General features: G+C 37.9%; 2 pseudogenes; one reads left to right on the top strand and one right to left on the bottom strand.

Annotated features, from left to right (window-relative positions):
• Window positions 1-288, bottom strand: part of LOC111817817 — an 828-nt pseudogene extending 540 nt beyond the window's left edge.
• A 2,570-nt stretch (window positions 289-2,858) lies between these two features.
• LOC101589687 lies at window positions 2,859-4,080 on the top strand (annotated as a pseudogene).
• The last annotated feature ends 5,389 nt before the right edge of the window (window positions 4,081-9,469 follow it).

The raw sequence follows: 9,469 nt of genomic DNA, 5'->3' as shown, positions 1-9,469 counted from the left end.
TGATGGTAGCTCACAGATTCTAGTCTTGGTCTGTAGTCATGAACTGGGAACCACTGAGGTAACCGGTTTTTCTGTCTGTGAAATATTGTATGGTCTTGGGTAAGTCTGGATGGTTCCAGACAGGAGTCTTTTATCAAATATTCTATACCTGGGCCTGGGATCAGCTTTTGGAACACTGTACCCACAGTTTTCCAAATAGCCCTCCCTCATCCTTCTGAAACAAGTCTTTGGCTCTAAGCATCTGGCTTTCGGCACTTTAATATAACCTGGCTGGAGAGATCTGATCATATTTATCTAGTACTCGCTTCAGTTTTTCAGCATGAGCTACCTTCAAATAGTGAAACTGCGCAACCATTAGGTAGCTAAAAATCATAATGCAGAGATTACAAAATTCATTTTTTTTGTCCAATACTCTAATCCCATTCACCTCAAAATGGAAAATCTTTTATTATTCAAACTGGAGCACTACATCACAGACACCTTTTAGAAGAAGTACCTGTAAGTTCAGTCTTTCTTCATTCAATATAGTATCTTCACTAAGGCAGGAGTGGGATCTACAACTACTGTCCCCCTCCCTGCCAGTGGTGGGGGTGGCAGAGAGGCACGATCAACCACTGTGGCCAAGCAGGTGGGGTGGAAGGAGGAGGTGGAGACCCAGCTTCCTAGGGAAAGCCGCCGCCACCACCTGTGGCTGACTCTAATCTCTTTAAAATTTTCATTAATCCAATTGCTTGTACATTGATAGCTTCTCTCTCAATCCCTAATTTCTTAAGTAGTATCAGTTTATTGTATAATTTATTTCTGTGTTTTTATTTCAATGAATCCTTAGGAGAAAAGGAGGAAATGTGTATGCTCTGACTTCCTTCTTTAACCTGTAAAGTATTTTGAAATATTTCTATTAATAAGATTATCAATTTAATCACTAATACTATTAGATAAAGTGAAGTTAATTGTTCTTATACCCGATCATTTAATGTTCTCTGCCTGAATGTGTACCTCTCTTTCTTATTTAGGGCCTTCACTTCCACAATGACATTTTACAATGAAAATAGTAGCTCTTAACCAAAACTGGAGCATACAATTCTATTTCTACAAAGTGTCTGTGACTGAGCTTCTTGATAACTATTTTGCTATACTGCCAGATCAACCCTTACAAGAGTTGAGTGGACAGTCAGAAGTGTGTTCTGGGAAATGGAGAAGAGAGGCCTTGATGAGGTCATCAAACTCCGCGGTCTAGATTGATGCATGTTCCTGTCAGCAAACTGATGACAAGAAAAAGTAAAGCTGCGGACTTGGAGCAATTTGCACTTGGAGAACAAATCTCAACTCAGATATTTGTTTGGGAAAATATCTTTAAGAGTTTCTGTTTCCCCATTTCTGCTAATAAAAAGAAAACATAACTCACCTATCCAAACCCAAGTATAATTTATATAGAAAACATAATCACAAAATAACTTTAACCTTCAAACTGATGCCTCTGAAAAATTGAGACTTTTTTTTTTTCCTTATGACAATAATCATGCTTATCTTGGATCTGTATCTTATGTTCCAGGCTCCATTGTAAAAGCTTTTCTTGTTTTATTGTATATATTTATGCATTCATGTTTTATTACCCACAAAATCTTTGAGAAGTCTATATTAATTTGATTTCCATTATGGGGGAAAGAAGGCCAAAGTCACAAGACACAGAAAGATTATCACTTGAATACAGGTATACAACAGGATGGGTCATAGAACAGGGATCCCAACAAGGAGCTTTAGATGACCCAACCTCTGCCTTGTGTGGTCTCTAAGGCCACTCTACAGGAGGCCTGGAAAGGGGCAGGCTGATTGCTGTTCAATGTTACCTGAAACAACTCAGAATGAAAGCTAAGATAATCATATGCAGCTACTGGGGAAGTCCTTAACTTGAACATTGTCCACTCCTTTTTTTGGATACACTAGAGTCTTTGTAAAAATAGGAGAAAAGAAGAGGTGAAACAAGTGATCCAGCCTCTAGATCAATGGTACCTCAGGTCAGGTCCACACATCAGTGGCATTAATGTGACCTGAGATCATCGTAGAAATACATTTTCTTTGAAGCTATCTCCAGATCTGCTGAGATTCCGTGTGGGTGAATCCCAGATACAGTGACCCACTCTGGGCATCTCATTATGATGTTCTGTAGTGTCCAAGAACTTCAAGTTTGCATCTATTCCATGTTTGGGTTTTTTAAAAATGTATTTAGTACAGGAATCAAACCTGGTCCCTGTGTCTGCCTAAGCAGGCACTTTAATCCACTGAGTTATTTGGTTGGTCCTATTCCATGTGTATTGTAGGAATCTTATCTTTGATCAGCCATGGTAGTTCACACCTGTAATTCTAGTATTCAGCAGGCAGAAGGATCACTATGAGTTCAAGGCCAGCCCAAGCTACACAGTAAGTTCAAGACCAGACTCAACTATGTACACACTACTACACTTGTCTCAAACAAATGAACAAACAAAATTATACATCTCGCAGAAACTAGACTTTTAGATTAACCAGATTTTGTTTTGTTTTGTTTTTGTTTTTTAGACAGGCCAGGCTAGCATCAAAATCATGGCAATTCTCCTGCCTAATGTTCCTGAAAGCTGAGATTATAGGAGTGTACCACTATGCCTGGCTTACCCAGATTTTAACTAGAGTGATTTTTAAAGAAATGAAATGTGGCCACTCTGTGAAGAGCCAGAGATTGAGCAGTTGCTGCTGCATTGCTGACCTCGAGCAGCAGTTGACTTCACCATGTAGAGCCTGGGAACAGGAGATTTGGAATTAGATCTCTTCTCTCACCCTTCTCCTAGATTTTGTCACTGTCAGTAACCTTATATTCAAATACAATGGTTGACAATGTTACTAACAAGACAGATCCTCACTCCATAAAATCCTGTGCATCCATCGGGAATCTCAAAACTCTTGTGGTGAAGAAACCTGAGGTGGAGATGATCCTCTTGAAGTATGGCAAAATTATGGGCTGCTCCATTCATAAAGGCTTTGCCTTTGTCCAGTATGCTAATGAAAGAAACTCCCGGGTTGCTGTAGCTGGAGAGGATGGCAGAATGATTGCAGGCCACATTTTAGATATTAATCTGGCTGCGGAGCCAAAAGTGAATGGAGGAAAAGCAGGTGCCAAATGATCTGCAGCAGAGCTGTACAGCTCCTCTTTTGACTTGGACTATAACTTTTAACATGATTTTTTTTTATTTTGTTTTGTATTTTAGGGAAGGATCTACAGGGTGTTCAGCACATGCTCACTGTTGTCCTTGTGTCCTACCATGTTCTTAATTCCCCTGCGCCTAGTACCGTTTTCACTTCCTTTGATGCTCCTAGTAGTTTTATTAAGTCTTCTGTAAGTTATGCTCTTTAATTTTAATATCTCTTTATGACTTAACAATAAAACAGGGTGTTCAGGTTCTCACTACCAGACTCATAGTGATCTACCTGTTTACAGCCCCCAAAGAGCTGGGATTACAGGTACATACCACAACACCCAGTCTAAAAATAAATAAAACAAATAACTTGATTGTTATGACAGGATGTACAGTTATCCAGCACATATTCCTCCTCCTACTTCTCCTATTGCTCAGGTCATAGTACCCTCAAAATTCCAGCGTCTATCAGGAAACATCTCATGAAGAGGCAAAAGTGGCTTCAATTCTGAGTGGCCAGTGGGAATCTTTGTTCAAGTCTGGAAAGTTGAAAGGTGATGACGCTCAGGTCATTAAGAAGGAGCTCACCAGATAAAACAAAAAGTGGATTATTCACTGGAAAGTCTGTGGAAAACGGAAAAGGAACAGAGCAAACAAGCAGTGGAGATGAAGAATGATAAGATTGAAGAGGAGCAGATCAGCACCTCCCAGAAGAAAGATGAGAATAACGTGCAGGTGAAGTCTCAGGGTGCTGCGGATGACCCTGCTGAGCAGGGAGATCTACTGGATGATGATGAAAATGAAGATCAGATGGAAGACCAGGTGAAAATGCTGGAGTTGATCAAGGATGATGAAAGAGGCTGAGGAAGGAGAGGATGACAGAGATGGCACCAATGGCAAGGATGACTCTTAAGCACATAGTGGGGTTTACAAGTCTTGTCCCATTTTTTCTTTATCTAGGTGCTTGTCTAAGATTCAAATTTTACCAGATCCTCTCCCCTAGTGTCTTCAGCACATGCTCACTGTTCTCCCTGTGTCCTACCGTGTTCTTAATTGCCCTGTACCTAGTACCATTTTCACTTCATATGATGCTGCTAGTATTATTAAGTCGTTTTTTTTCTTTTCAAAGTTTTATTGGTAAACATATAGCAATGAGACAGTTTCAAATCAAATTGAAAGTACAGTTACAACAAACAATACACTGCATATATTCTTCTTAGTGGTTAATTGCTGTACAAGATGCAGACTTGTGATCCTATTTACAAACACCATTAGAAAAAATCATTCTATTCATTAAGAGAATGCAACTATATATCTATCCCAACCACTTTGAATACACAGATACAAAATGGACATTCACAGTTATACCCCATTTTTTAAGTACCGTTATTGAATATTATAGGTGTGTAACTCAGCAAAATATTCTAAAAGAGTCCAGTAGCCCATAATAGCATTGGGTCTTCTGTTTAACTGGCAATGTCAGAAATTATTGACCTGAGTCCCCCACAGCTCAACATAACAACATGGCTTTACTTCCTCTATTTTATCTTCATACTTTTCTACTGGATGGTTAAGACCAAGGTAAAGCAGGACCTGTGCAACAAGAGTTGTAGCTTTTTGATCTGATAAGGTCAGTGAAATGCCCTCAGGATTTATCCTGAGATCCCGTACCTCAGATTGTAGAACCTTTGTCAGTGTCAGCCATGTGGATGAGTCACGGCCAATGCTTGGCCAATGTGCTCTCTGTGAAAGCCTGAGAGAGTGTCTTCTCCCCATGTGACTCTCCTTAGGCACACTCTACGTCATCAATCACTTTCCTCTTTGGCCCCATAATCTTCTTGATCAGAAAATTTGGGACACTACTGAGTTACATGACATTACAGTACAAGTTCTCATATGTCCTGAGTCTTAATTGACCTTAGAAGGCTAGGGCCAAAATGTTGGCTTTCCTTGTAGCCCTCCTTTTTCTCTAATTTTGGTCTGCAAACTTAGGTTGTTAACCATCCAGAAGACAAGCTTATTGTTATTATCAAACGATTTAGGCTATCAAGCTTAACCTCGCTATCTCACTGCATTTCAAACATCTTAAGCATAATAAGGAACAGGTATTTTTCATCGAGTATTGATATGTTGAACTTTAAGTCCCTACATAATATGATAAAAACATTTAAAAATTAGATTATATTTTAAAAATAGGATAAAGAATTCTATGCTTCTCATGTTTGCACGTAAGTCCAAAAATTTCACCATATACAACCTTGAAGCAGGACAGACCCACAATAATGCTGCACCTTATTAAGTCTTCTGTAAGTTATGCTCTTTAATTTTGATATCTCTTTATGACTTAACAATAAAAAAATCGCATGGTGTTTATCAGCTGTCTCCACAATAATCTCTCGTTATTCAGGCAGTATAATTATTTCCATTTATTCACGAGTTCAGTGGATAAATGGAAATAACTGGAAAGGCAATCTCATTTAGTTGTATCATCTGAAAGCAGCCTTGAGTTAAGAGGTATATGTGTACACAACAAGTACTTGAGGGAGCTGTTGGACACAAATGTAACAATGGTTTTTGTGAATAAGAGTCAGCATGTCAAGTGCATCCTCTAGAAAAATAGTCTTTGTTTTCCAAAGTTCATACTGTGGACTATTTATTGTGAATGCCTGATGTTTGGGATCTGTTTTATCAAAGTAAACAAGTCCTTAGTAAACCAGAAATTTGGAGAACAAAAATGTTTTAAGATTTCCTCCATTCTGTCTGCTTCCTGTGATACCTAAAAGTTGAGATAGTCCAGTTGAGTATCTGTGTTGCTGAACCAGTTAATTTTCACAAAGAACAAAGAACTTCTCAGTTTGGCCTATTTTTAGAAACATCATACCACAAAGAATAAATAAAACCTTGGTAGAAAATGAGCTCAATCTAGAACTGCAGTAAGAAGAAATAAGTGCTTGAGATTCAAACAAAGTCCATGTTTGCCTAATGAAAACTGAACTAGAATAAAGTAAGCAGAGCTCCAGATCGATTACTGATAAACAATCAATAATCAAGAAATAAGGTCCATAGTAGAGGGCATGGAATGTTTTCCAAAACTATGTTTTAGTATCTCCATCCTCAACTCACAGTAAGTGACAGTGAAGTCATACTGAGGGTTTATTGAAAGCAGCATGCTCTGAGCACGGCACACACCCCACAACCCCATAAAGGAAGTAATATTATTATCTCACATTTTAATTCAGAAAACTGAACGTGCAGACACTGGCAAATGACCTACAGCCACAAAACTGGTAAATGTTCTTCTAATATTTGTACCTTTCTGGTTTGATTTCAGAACACAAACGAATTAATACACTGCATAGATTCTTATTCCTTAGAATTCAATGATGATCTCAGAATTCAGGTGGCCTTTGGAAAAGTTTTCAGTCATATTAAACCCATGCTTCTCAAAATTTATCCTGGACATGAATCATGTAGGATCTTTAAATGAAGATTATGTTCAGCGAATTGAGGATGAGGTCCAAGGATGTGCCTTCTAACAGGCACCGTGGTGCTTTAATTCCCACTGCTAACACAGGCCTGTGCTTTGAGAAAGAGGCAAGGCTTTAACACTATCAGCAATTTCTCTGAAGTCCAACTGCAGTCCAGCAGGTAAAATCCACAGCTATTTGCTTTGGTTAGCCAGACACTTCCAGATGCCATGCATTACCCTTCAGGGGTCACCTCACTTAATTAATGAGTTTCATAAGCTATTTCGTCAATTTGCACACTGTGGATAGAATTACAAAAAAAGCATCTCTTTGTCTCTCTTTGATTTCTTTCAAGTTCTGGATCAGGCTGTGAAATAGGTAATCATGCTGGAAGTTATAGATTACACGTTTATTTATCTAACTGACTGCAATAATAAGGCTCCACAGGGGAGCAAATTGGTTTTTTTGGTTTCTAGAATACTGAAAATCTGTCCAAATGTAGCAATTATCCAAGTTTCAGTGGTCACCTTGTGCAACCCCAGGTAGAAAAGCCATTAATCCTCATGATATTAAATGTGAATCTAGCTAGTGACCTGCTGGTGTTCTTTACAATGGTATTTAGCCCTTCCACATTTTTCTTTCTGAGCTCACAGGAAAAAGAACTGTGTAATTAATTCAGTAAACTGCACACATATCAGAGACACTATCACATCACTGCTTACCTTTGGTGGAATTCAGGATGAAGATAATGTTGTCTCTCAGCTGTCCTGGCAGCTGCTCCTGGGAATTCATTCTGCTAATCTCTAATAGCATTTATTTTGTACTGATTCAGAGGAGAAAAGGAAATAGGTGTATGAGCATTAAGTGATTATTGAGAAAGAGAGATCCTCCACAATCTCTTCAAGCAAAGTTCTAGGGATGATACAACTAGGTAGCTGGTGTCAATAATGTCTTTACTTTTAATATAAACAGTACAAGAAAGAGAAGAAAGAAAAGAGGGGAGTGTGAGGGGGAAAAGGAAAAGGCATATACCTGGAGTACAGGCTAGAAAGGATGCAATCTGGGCACATTGTTAGGTTTATAAACTGTGGGTGTATTTATTAAAATTAATTCAAACTTTCGGTACAGACTCTTTGATGAGCAAGTGCATAAGAAAACCCTGAAGCATAAATATAATTAACTCACTAGCTCCAAGGCCTTATTTTGCCATTGTCATTCTGCTACCCACTATTTCACCAGGAAACACTTTCTGTGTTTTAGCATTTCATGATTCCTGTCTTGAGTGGTCTTTCAGGCTGTCACAAACTGTATCTCTCAGAATGGCTTTCTTTTGCTCTAGAGACATCATAGAAGTTTGAATTGTTTCAAACCCCATTACCCTCTTTTTTTGTAATTACTCCTGTCAATTTTTTTCACTCTGATTGTGAAAAACTCTCAACGTTTTTCTGCAAGTTTAGTACTAGAGGAGAAAATGCTTCATTTGCTTGTAAAATTTAGTCAAGCAATATTTAACTGGGTACCATCTGTGGTTTCCACACTATCTTGCATCAAAAAAGTGCATCGAGTGCTCACTTCAGCAGCACATCTACCAGGTGTGTCCTTGCTTCTAAATTTTCCTCCACTATATCAGATATATGTGATCCACAATGTCTAATTTGTTTTAGGCAGAACTGGGGATTGAACTCAGACCCTTACACTTGCCAGGGAAGTGCTTATCCTACTGAACCATCTCCCTGGCCCCTCACAATATCAAAGGTAACAAGTACCTCTGGATCTTTATGTATAGCATCATATAACCTGCTTACCTCAAATATATTGTATCAGTTACTTATGTTGATCTCAGTGGAGTTTTTGGTGTGCTGCAATGAACAGAATGTAGTGTCTAGAAGATAAACAGCTTCTGTTCAACTAAAGAGTTCCAGAATTTCCCCCCGCCCCCCAGGAATAGCATCAGTCTATATTTCTATTAGAAATGCAGGAGGCAGGGCTGGGGAGACAGTTTAGTGGTATAAGCACCTGACTGGCATGCACAAAGTCCAGAATTCAATCCCCAGTACTGCAAAAGAGAGAGACAGAGATGAGAAATTTAGGAGGTCCATTATCATTCAAAGATGATGGTCTTTAATATCCATTTAGCTTTCTAAATCTGTGCCAATCTATAAGGATATAAAATAGTAACTTTGCAAAAGTATTAGTCTTTTTTTACTTTTCAATCTTTTCTAATTTCTTATTGAAATTTAATAAAAATACACAAAAACTAAATAAATGCAGGTCTAAATTGACTTTTAAAAGAGAACCTTCTGGGGAGCCATTCCAGATCCATGTAGATAAATCTTTCTTGAATACTGCTAACACTGTACCTCCTCAGACTCATTGGCCATTTGGATGCCTCATAGTTTATGCTTTCAGTCATTTTCCTACTGAGTTTCTTATTTTCTTTTTTATATTCTGGAGTTTTTTTGTATTCTAGATGATAGTCATTCTTTTCTAAAAATTAATTATTACTAAATTTTAAAGTGATAGAATATATAAATATTGTATACTTTGTAGGCTGATTCTGTGTTCTTTTGGTACATATAATATATACTGTTTAATTTTTTTCCATAATTTTATTGCTAAACAAATAGCAATGAGACAGTATCAAATCAAATTGGTAGGACAGTCTTAATAATTAACACATTGCATACATTCCTCCCAGTGGTTAATTGCTGTACAAGATGTGGACATGATATCCTATCTACAAACACCAACAGAACAAATCACTCTATTCATTAAGAGAATGTAACTATATATCTATCCTAACCACTTTGAATACACAGATACAAAATGGACATT

The sequence above is a fragment of the Octodon degus genome, unplaced genomic scaffold, assembly GCF_000260255.1.
Source record: "Octodon degus isolate 3935 unplaced genomic scaffold, OctDeg1.0 scaffold00071, whole genome shotgun sequence".
NCBI classification, from domain to species: domain Eukaryota; kingdom Metazoa; phylum Chordata; class Mammalia; order Rodentia; family Octodontidae; genus Octodon; species Octodon degus.
The sequence above is the reverse complement of the archived record's forward strand: the minus strand, read 5'-3'. Positions and strand labels throughout refer to the sequence as shown.